The sequence below is a fragment of the Oncorhynchus gorbuscha genome, unplaced genomic scaffold, assembly GCF_021184085.1.
Source record: "Oncorhynchus gorbuscha isolate QuinsamMale2020 ecotype Even-year unplaced genomic scaffold, OgorEven_v1.0 Un_scaffold_5912, whole genome shotgun sequence".
NCBI lineage: Eukaryota > Metazoa > Chordata > Actinopteri > Salmoniformes > Salmonidae > Oncorhynchus > Oncorhynchus gorbuscha.
Genome location: NW_025749621.1, coordinates 1 through 12,500, shown reverse-complemented (window position 1 = coordinate 12,500; position 12,500 = coordinate 1). Strand labels below are relative to the sequence as shown.

Below are 12,500 nucleotides of genomic sequence, written 5' to 3'. Positions count from 1 at the left end.
TACAGTGTGTGTGTGTATGTTGAGTGTGTGTACACATACAGTGTGTGTTGAGTGTGTGTGTGTATATGTGTGTGTGTGGTACCATTTCCATGTTCTCCTCTGTAATGAAGCGTAGTTTGTTCTCCATGCGTCTGAATGCGTGGGCCAGCTCCTCATTCTTCCTGCTCAGCCTCTTGTTCTTATCCAGCAGGGGCATAAACTGGCTCTCTGCCTCTCTTAGGCGCTTCAGCTAGACGGACACACACACACACACACACACACACACACACACACACACACACACACACACACACACACACACACACACACACACACACACACACACACACACACACACACACACACACACACACACACACACACACACACCATCAGTATCGTTCTTGTCCAGCAGGGGCCCTCTGTCTCTCGCGGGCTCTGCTGCTAGACACAGACACAGTCAGGTCCACAATTATCGGCACCCTTGATATAGATGAGCAGTACATTGGGGGGGGGCGGGGGGGGGTTAGACCAGTCCTCCATACAGAATCTTTCCACATCCTTGATATCCTTCGTCTGCTCTTTGTGAACTGCCCTCTCCTATTCAAACTACAGGTTTTCAATGGTGTTCAAGTTGATTTTGTGGTCAATTAACAATTTCGTTGTTGATTTTGACGTGTGGTTGGGATTATTGTCTTGCTGGAAGATACACTTGCGGAAAAGTGTCAACCTCCTGAGAGACGCAACCTGGTATTTGGTCAAATGTCCTGGTACTTTGTAAAGTTCATGATGTCGTTGACCTTTTAACAAAGGCATCAGGACCAGTGGAAACAAAATAGCCGCTTAACATCAATGATCCACCATATTATACCACAGCATCAATGATCTACTACCATATTCTACCATAACATCAATGATCTACTACCATAACATCAATGATCTACTACCATATTATACCATAACATCAATGATCTACTACCATATTCTACCATAACATCAATGATCCACTACCATATTATACCATAACATCAATGATCTACTACCATAACATCAATGATCTACTACCATATTATACCATAACATCAATGATCCACTACCATATTATACCATAACATCAATGATCTACTACCATATTCTACCATAACATCAATGATCTACTACCATAACATCAATGATCTACTACCATATTATACCATAACATCAATGATCCACTACCATATTATACCATAACATCAATGATCTACTACCATAACATCAATGATCTACTACCATAACATCAATGATCCACTACCATATTATACCATAACATCAATGATCTACTACCATATTATACCATAACATCAATGATCCACTACCATATTATACCATAACATCAATGATCCACTACCATATTATACCATAACATCAATGATCCACTACCATATTATACCATAACATCAATGATCCACTACCATATTATACCATAACATCAATGATCTACTACCATATTATACCAGAACATAACATCAATGATCTACTACCATAACATCAATGATCCACTACCATATTATACCATAACATCAATGATCTACTACCATATTATACCATAACATCAATGATATACCATAACATCAATGATCCACTACCATATTATACCATAACATCAATGATCCACTACCATATTATACCATAACATCAATGATCCACTACCATATTATACCATAACATCAATGATCCACTACCATATTATACCATAACATCAATGATCTACTACCATAACATCAATGATGCACTACCATATTCTACCATAACATCAATGATCCACTACCATATTATACCAGAACATCAATGATCCACTACCATATTATACCATAACATCAATGATCTACTACCATATTATACCATAACATCAATGATCTACTACCATATTATACCATAACATCAATGATCTACTACCATATTATACCATAACATCAATGATCTACTACCATATTATACCATAACATCAATGATCCACTACCATAACATCAATGATCCACTACCATAACATCAATGATCTACTAACATATTATACCATAACATCAATGATCCACTACCATATTATACCATAACATCAATGATCCACTACCATAACATCAATGATCCACTACCATAACATCAATGATCTACTACCATATTATACCATAACATCAATGATCCACTACAATATTATACCATAACATCAATGATCTACTACCATAACATCAATGATCCACTACCATATTATACCATAACATCAATGATCTACTACCATATTATACCATAACATCAATGATCCACTACCATAACATCAATGATCTACTACCATATTATACCATAACATCAATGATCCACTACCATATTATACCATAACATCAATGATCCACTACCATATTATACCATAACATCAATGATCCACTACCATATTATACCATAACATCAATGATCTACTACCATATTATACCATAACATCAATGATCTACTACCATATTCTACCATAACATCAATGATCCACTACCATAACATCAATGATCCACTACTATATTATACCATAACATCAATGATCTACTACCATATTATACCATAACATCAATGATCCACTACCATATTTTACCAGAATATAACATCAATGGTCCTCTACCATATTATACCATAACATCAATGATCCACTACCATATTTTACCAGAATATAACATCAATGGTCCTCTACCATGTTATACCATAACATCAATGATCCACTACCATATTCTACCATAACATCAATGATCCACCACCATATTATACCATAACATCAATGATCTACTACCATATTCTACCATAACATCAATGATCCACTACCATAACATCAATGATCCACTACCATATTTTACTAGAATATAACATCAATGGTCCACTACCATATTCTACCATAACATCAATGATCCACTACCATAACATCAATGATCCACTACCATATTATACCATAACATCAATGATCCACTACCATAACATCAATGATCCACTACCATATTGTACCATAACATCAATGATCCACTACCATATTATACCATAACATCAATGATCTACTACCATATTATACCATAACATCAATGATCTACTACCATATTCTACCATAACATCAATGATCCACTACCATATTCTACCATAACATCAATGATCCACTACCATATTATACCATAACATCAATGATCCACTACCATATTATACCATAACATCAATGATCTACTACCATATTCTACCATAACATCAATGATCTACCATAACATCAATGATACTACCATAACATCAATGATCCACTACCATATTCTACCATAACATCAATGATCCACTACCATATTATACCATAACATCAATGATCCACTACCATATTCTACCATAACATCAATGATCTACTACCATATTCTACCATAACATCAATGATCCACTACCATATTATACCATAACATCAATGATCCACTACCATATTCTACCATAACATCAATGATCCACTACCATATTATACCATAACATCAATGATCCACTACCATATTATACCATAACATATGATCAATGATCCACTACCATATTATACCATAACATCAATGATCCACTACCATATTATACCATAACATCAATGATCTACTACCATATTCTACCATAACATCAATGATCCACTACCATATTATACCATAACATCAATGATCCACTACCATAACATCAATGATCCACTACCATAACATCAATGATCCACTACCATATTATACCATAACATCAATGATCTACTACCATATTATACCATAACATCAATGATCCACTACTATATTATACCATAACATCAATGATCCACTACCATATTCTACCATAACATCAATGATCCACTACCATAACATCAATGATCACTACCATATTATACCATAACATCAAATCCACCCTTCAACATCATCCACTACCATAACATCAATGATCCCGTCATATTATCATAACCATTATACCATAACATCAATGATCCACTACCATATTATACCGAACATCTAACATCAATGATCCACTACCATATTATACCATAACATCAATGATCCTACCATATTATACCATAACATCAATGATCACTACCATGCCATAACATCTACCATCAATGATACAAAACTCCATCATAACATCAGGATCCACTACATATTATACCATAACATCAATGATCCACTGCATTCATACCTCTACCATAACATCAATGCCTCCCTACCACATCAATGATCCACTACCATAGCTCCATAACATCAATGATCCCAGTCAAAACATAACATCAATGATCCACTACCCCCCAATGATCCAACCATAACTACCATCAATGATCCAGGACAGCGGATATCACCACCATCCGGATGACACCTGAAACCCCACATCAATGATTTACCATATTATACCATAACATCAATGATCCACTACCATCATTATACCATAACATCAATGATCCACACTATTGTTAACAAGTGACTGTCCATAACACTGGATGTCATAACATCAATGATCCACTACCATATTTACCATAACATCAATGATCTGGATAATAGATCAATGCTAAATGACTTAAATGTAAATGTAAATGATCCACTACCATATTATACCATAACATCAATGATCTACTACCATATTATACCATAACATCAATGATCCACTACCATATTATACCATAACATCAATGATCCACTACCATATTCTACCAGAACATCAATGATCCACTACCATAACATCAATGATCCACTACCATATTATATCATAACATCAATGATCCACTACCATATTATACCATAACATCAATGATCTACTAACATCAATGATACTACCATAACATCAATGATCTACTACCATATTCTACCATAACATCAATGATCCACTACCATATTCTACCATAACATCAATGATCCACTACCATATTATACCATAACATCAATGATCCACTACCATAACATCAATGATCCACTACCATAACATCAATGATCACTACCATATTATACCATAACATCAATGATCTACTACCATATTATACCATAACATCAATGATCTACTACCATATTCTACCATAACATCAATGATCTACTACCATATTATACCATAACATCAATGATCCACTACCATAACATCAATGATCCACTACCATATTATACCATAACATCAATGATCCACTACCATATTATACCATAACATCAATGATCCACTACCATATTATACCATAACATCAATGATCTACTACCATATTATACCATAACATCAATGATCCACTACCATATTATACCATAACATCAATGATCCACTACCATATTATACCATAACATCAATGATCCACCATATTATACCATAACATCAATGATCCACTACCATATTATACCATAACATCAATGATCCACTACCATATTCTACCATAACATCAATGATCCACTACCATATTATACCATAACATCAATGATCCACTACCATATTATAACATCAATGATCCACCATGTTATACCATAACATCAATGATCTACTACCATATTATACCATAACATCAATGATCTACCATAACATCAATGATCCACTACCTACCATAACATCAATGATCCACTACCATATTATACCATAACATCAATGATCCACTACCATATTATACCATAACATCAATGATCTACTACCATATTATACCATAACATCAATGATCTACTACCATATTCTACCATAACATCAATGATCCACTACCATATTATACCATAACATCAATGATCCACTACCATATTATACCATAACATCAATGATCTACTACCATATTCTACCATAACATCAATGATCTACTACCATATTATACCATAACATCAATGATCCACTACCATATTATACCATAACATCAATGATCCACTACCATAACATCAATGATCCACTACCATAACATCAATGATCTACTACCATATTATACCATAACATCAATGATCTACTACCATATTATACCATAACATCAATGATCTACTACCATATTCTACCATAACATCAATGATCTACTACCATATTATACCATAACATCAATGATCCACTACCATAACATCAATGATCCACTACCATATTATACCATAACATCAATGATCCACTACCATATTATACCATAACATCAATGATCCACTACCATATTATACCATAACATCAATGATCCACTACCATATTATACCATAACATCAATGATCTACTACCATATTATACCATAACATCAATGATCCACTACCATATTATACCATAACATCAATGATCCACTACCATATTATACCATAACATCAATGATCCACTACCATATTATACCATAACATCAATGATCCACCATATTATACCATAACATTATACCATACCATCAATGATCTACTACCATATTCTACCATAACATCAATGATCCACTACCATATTCTACCATAACATAACATCAATGATCCACTACCATGTTGTACCATAACATCAATGATCCACTACCATATTATACCATAACATCAATGATCTACTACCATATTCTACCATAACATCAATGATCCACTACCATATTATACCATAACATCAATGATCCACTACCATATTATACCATAACATCAATGATCTACTACCATATTATACCATAACATCAATGATCTACTACCATAACATCAATGATCTACTACCATAACATCAATGATCTACTACCATAACATCAATGATCTACTACCATATTTTACCAGAATATAACATCAATGATCCACTACCATATTATACCATAACATCAATGATCCACTACCATATTCTACCATAACATCAATGATCTACTACCATATTTTACCTTAGGTATGAGGTAACTTTCTGCACATGCTTCTCTTTCTAAACTCCACACTCACTGCTGGTGTGATTGGCCAAAAGAACTCTATGTTCATGTCATCTGACCACGGCCTGGAGTTTGATACTAATGCCACTTTAATGTTTGCATATCTTATCTACTCATCTCATGTGTATACACTGTATTTTAGACCATCTATTGGATCTTGCCTGTGCCGCTCGGTCATCACTCATCCATATATTTATATGTACATCTTCTTATTCCATCCCTTTAGATTTGCGTGTATCAGGTAGTTGTTGTGAAATTGTTAGATATTAGTTGTTAGATATTACTGCACTGTTGGAACTAGAAGCACAAGCATTTCGCTACACTCGCATTAACATCTGCTAACCGTGTGTATGTGACCAATAACATCTGCTAACTGTGTGTATGTGATCATGAACATCTGGATTTGAAACGGCATTTTCTTGTATTGAAACTGGTGAAATGGTCCCGTAAACTCGGCTTAGAAGCTCTTTAAATAAGTGTTTTGCAATGACAGGAAAACTTGTATTGGGACCGGTGAAATGGTCCCGTAAACTCGGCTTAGAAGCTCTTTAAATAAGTGAGAATGTATTGCAATGACAGGAAGGTTCACAGCTTGTATTGGGACCGGTGAAATGGTCCCATAAACTCGGCTTAGAAGCTCTTTAAATAAGTGGGAACGTATTGCAATGACAGGAAGGTTCTCAGCTTGTATTGGGACCGGTGAAATGGTCCCGTAAACTCGGCTTAGAAGCTCTTTAAATAAGTGGGAACGTATTGCAATGACAGGAAGGTTCTCAGCTTGACAGGCAGTGATGTGGTGGAACAGAAAAGTGAGTAACCGCTGGTGGCCGTCCGCGGTGAGTAAAGTAACACTCACGATGTTGTTGACGCATTTGTTTCACAATATGTGGGTCAAAGGTCACGTAAAACTAAAAAAAAGGTTGCCAGAACCAAACTGATCCAATATCAAACCTGGTTGTTATACCAGAACCAAACTGATCCAATACCAATACCAAACCTGGTTGTTATACCAGAACCAAACTGATCCAATACCAATACCAAACCTGGTTGTTATACCAGAACCAAACTGATCCAATACCAAACCTGGTTGTTATACCAGAACCAAACTGATCCAATACCAAACCTGGTTGTTATACCAGAACCAAACTGATCCAATACCAAACCTGGTTGTTATACCAGAACCAAACTGATCCAATACCAATACCAAACCTGGTTGTTATACCAGAACCAAACTGATCCAATACCAAACCTGGTTGTTATACCAGAACCAAACTGATCCAATACCAAACCTGGTTGTTATACCAGAACCAAACTGATCCAATACCAAACCTGGTTGTTATACCAGAACCAAACTGATCCAATACCAAACCTGGTTGTTATACCAGAACCAAACTGATCCAATACCAATACCACCAAACCTGGTTGTTATACCAGAACCAAACTGATCCAATACCAAACCTGGTTGTTATACCAGAACCAAACTGATCCAATACCAAACCTGTTTTTTTTTATACCAGAACCAAACTGATCCAATACCAAACTGATCCAATACCAAACCGGGTTGTTATACCAGAACCAAACTGATCCAATACCAAACTGATCCAATACCAAACCGGGTTGTTATACCAGAACCAAACTGATCCAATACCAAACCTGGTTGTTATACCAGAACCAAACAGGAGGGCATGCGGTCCTCCAGCCAATCAGCATTCAGGGCTGGAACCACCCAGTTTATACCTGTGATTGGAAGACCAAAGTACGGCTCACCAGTTCATTTCTTTCCTCTGACAAGAGGGCAAACTGGTCCTCCAGCCAATCAGCATTCAGGGCTGGAATCACCCAGTTTATACCTGTGATTGGAAGACGTCAGTACGGCTCACCAGTTCATTTCTTTCCTCTGACAAGAACGGTCCTCCAGTTTGCGGATGACGGCACTCAGCTCAGCGATCTTCAGCTGGAAGCGCCAGCGTCCTTCTCATCTAACTGCTGTTCCTGAAACACACACCAACTGCAGATTACTGGGAATAACCTCAAACACCATCCCCAGGCTATATTATTACAGTGTATTAGGCCTCACCCAGTGAACCCCACTTATCGAAAGCCCTACGGACCTTCACTGTAAACGCTCCATGTAGAAACGCCAGTTAATGTGGTAAAAAACACCCGGAAACTTCTGGGGTTCCTGTTGACATGGATTTATCTAAATAACAGTGTAATAAAGTGGACAGTGGGTACATTCATTCTTACACAGAACAAATAATAAACAGAAAAATAAAAAACATCCATCCATTTTCTGCCGTGAAAATGGAAACACTGTTCAATAGGCTACGGTCGCTTACTATGGTGTTTATTACAGTGCAGCCTTGCATGCTACTCATCAGGGTTGGGGTCCTTTTGAACTGAAAGCAAGTCAATTCAGGAAATGATTTGAATTTAACATTTAGAAACAAATATCTTCTCCTTTTCAGTTTATTGAGATGTCATTGAAAATAAGATGCCTTTAAAAAAATATATATATTATTGAATTGGAACGTCAATTTACTTCCTGAATTGACTGACTTGAATTGGAACTCAAGCTTCTGAATTGACTGACTTCAATTGGAACGTCAATTTACTTCCTGAATTGACTGACTTCCTGAAACACAATTTACTTCCTGAATTGACTGACTTGAATGGAACTCAATTTACTTCCTGAATTGATGACTTGAATTGGAACGTCAATTTACTTCCTGAATTGACTGACTTGAATTGGAACGTCAATTTACTTCCTGAATTGACTGACTGGAAAAAACGTCAAACTTCCTGAATTGACTGTTGAATTGGAACGTCAATTTATCTAATTGACAGTGACTTAAATTGGAACGTACAATTTATTCCTGAACAGAACAAATAATAAACAGAAAAATTTACATCCTGAATTGACTGACTTGAAAATGGAAAACGTTCAATTTACTTCCTGAATTGACTGACTTGGTGTTTATTACAGTGCAATTTACTTCATCTGAATTGACTGTCTTGAATTGGAACGTCAATTTACTTCCTGAATTTTGATTTAAATTTGGAAACAATTCTTCTCCTTTTGTTTATTGAGATGACATTGAAAATAAGATGCAATTTAAAAAATAATTGATGATTGAATTGGAACGTCAATTTACTTCCTGAATTGACTGACTTGAATTGGAACGTCAATTTACTTCCTGAATTGACTGACTTGAATTGAAACGTCAATTTACTTCCTGAATTGACTGACTTGAAATGGAACGTCAATTTACTTCCTGAATTGACTGACTTGAATTGGAACGTCAATTTACTTCCTGAATTGACTGACTTGAATTGGAACGTCAATTTACTTCCTGAATTGACTGACTTGAAATGGAACGTCAATTTACTTCCTGAATTGACTGACTTGAATTGGAACGTCAATTTACTTCCTGAATTGACTGACTTGAATTGGAACGTCAATTTACTCCCTGAATTGACTGACTTGAATTGGAATTGACCCCAAAGCAGGCCCCAGCTACTCCTGACTCATGGCGCTCAGACACAGCAGCTGTGAGAAGAGACTAACTACATTGAGAGGCATGCCGATAACAATAAGTAAGTAGCCTGTTGAAATAACAGGTGTCTACTCTGTAAGCAGGTGGAGGTGAGTGTGAATATTGGTGACAGTGTGAAGGCGTTCAGGTGATGTGCTTATAGATTGAGGAAGTCACAGGCCACGGACTGGTGCACAGCAGGCAAGAACAGCTCGGACATAAACACATGTAGTTCTTCGACAGGGAATGGTGACGTGTGTACATTTGATTTGAAAATCTGCAGACTTTAGTATCCACTGTGTTTAAAATTCAGAGATTCATATGTATATTTATGAGCTGAATATTAGAAAATATAAAAATAAAGAGCTGAAGACGAAAGAACGAGATCGAAACAAAACCATCTATAAACGTCTCAAGAATTCCTGATTCAGTGGTGCAGGAGACATCTTTCAACAGTAGAGAACATCTGCAGATAGACAGTAAAGGGAGGTGAGAGGACATCGTATCTGCAGATAGACAGTAAAGGAAGGTGAGAGGACATCGTATCTGCAGATAGACAGTAAAGGAAGGTGAGAGGACATCGTATCTGCAGATAGACAGTAAAGGAAGGTGAGAGGACATCGTATCTGCAGATAGACAGTAAAGGAAGGTGAGAGGACTGGTGCTGGGCAGAATAGACAGTAAAGGGAGGTTAGAGGACATCGTATCTGCAGATAGACAGTAAAGGAAGGTGAGAGGACATCGTATCTGCAGATAGACAGTAAAGGAAGGTGAGAGGACATCGTATCTGCAGATAGACAGTAAAGGAAGGTGAGAGGACAGTATCTGAGATAGACAGTAAAGGAAGGTGAGAGGACATCGTATCTGCAGATAGACAGTAAAGGAAGGAGGAATCGTATCTGACAGATAGACAAGGAAGATGAGAGGACATCGTATCTGCAGATAGACAGTAAAGGAAGGTGAGAGGACATCGTATCTGCAGATAGACAGTAAAGGAAGGTGAGAGGACTGGTGCTGGGTGGAGGAATAGACAGTAAAGGGAGGTTAGAGGACTGGTGCTGGGTGGAGGAATAGACAGTAAAGGAAGGTGAGAGGACATCGTATCTGCAGATAGACACTAAAGGAAGGTGAGAGGACATCGTATCTGCAGATAGACAGTAAAGGAAGGAGGAATAGACAGTAAAGGAAGATGAGAGGACATCGTATCTGCAGATAGACAGTAAAGGAAGGTGAGAGGACTGGTGCTGGGTGCAGTAATAGACAGTAAAGGGAGGTGAGAGGACTGGTGCTGGGTGCAGTAATAGACAGTAAAGGGAGGTGAGAGGACTGGTGCTGGGTGGAGGAATAGACAGTAAAGGAAGGTGAGGACTGGTGCTGGGTGGAGGAATAGACAGTAAAGGGAGGTGAGAGGACTGGTGCTGGGTGCAGTAATAGACAGTAAAGGGAGGTGAGAGGACTGGTGCTGGGTGGAGGAATAGACAGTAAAGGGAGGTGAGAGGACTGGTGCTGGGTGCAGTAATAGACAGTAAAGGGAGGTTAGAGGACTGGTGCTGGGTGGAGGAATAGACAGTAAAGGGAGGTGAGAGGACTGGTGCTGGGTGCAGTAATAGACAGTAAAGGGAGGTTAGATGGACTGGTGCTGGGTGCAGTAATAGATAAAATCTAGGCTCAGCCAGGGCAGATCTCTAGACTCCATTTAAGCGTCTAGAAACAGATAATGAAGGTGAAGCACAAAGAAAGCAAAATAAACACGTTAGCTAGATTTAAAGTTGCAGAGGCAACAAAGGGCCTTGCGTTTGTGGAGGTAGGTCTATAGATAGCCTGCCTTACGCAGCAGTGAGAGGCTAGATAGAGGGGTAGCCTGCATTATGCAGTAGTGAGAGGGGAGATGGAGGGAGAGAGATTGCTTACGAGGCTCTCTGAGGTGTCTCCTGCACCACTGGGGTAAGGAGCGTCTCGTTTGGGGCTGTGGAGGTGTCCTCCTGCCCCAACCTCCCTGCTTCTGATCTGGGCTAGCTGCTCATCCACAGCCTCCTTCTGCAGCTGGAGCCTCTGAGTGTGTCCAGCCTGAACACACAGCTCCTTCCCCAGCACACAGCATGCTCTGTCTTTTACCTTCATCTCATCCATCTACAGAGCAGAGCAGA

The 12,500-nt window shown here is 37.7% G+C and overlaps 1 pseudogene; it reads right to left on the bottom strand.

Annotated features, from left to right (window-relative positions):
- The window catches only part of LOC124029254, a 23,220-nt pseudogene extending 10,737 nt beyond the window's left edge, over window positions 1–12,483 (bottom strand).
- Window positions 12,484–12,500: the final 17 nt, after the last annotated feature.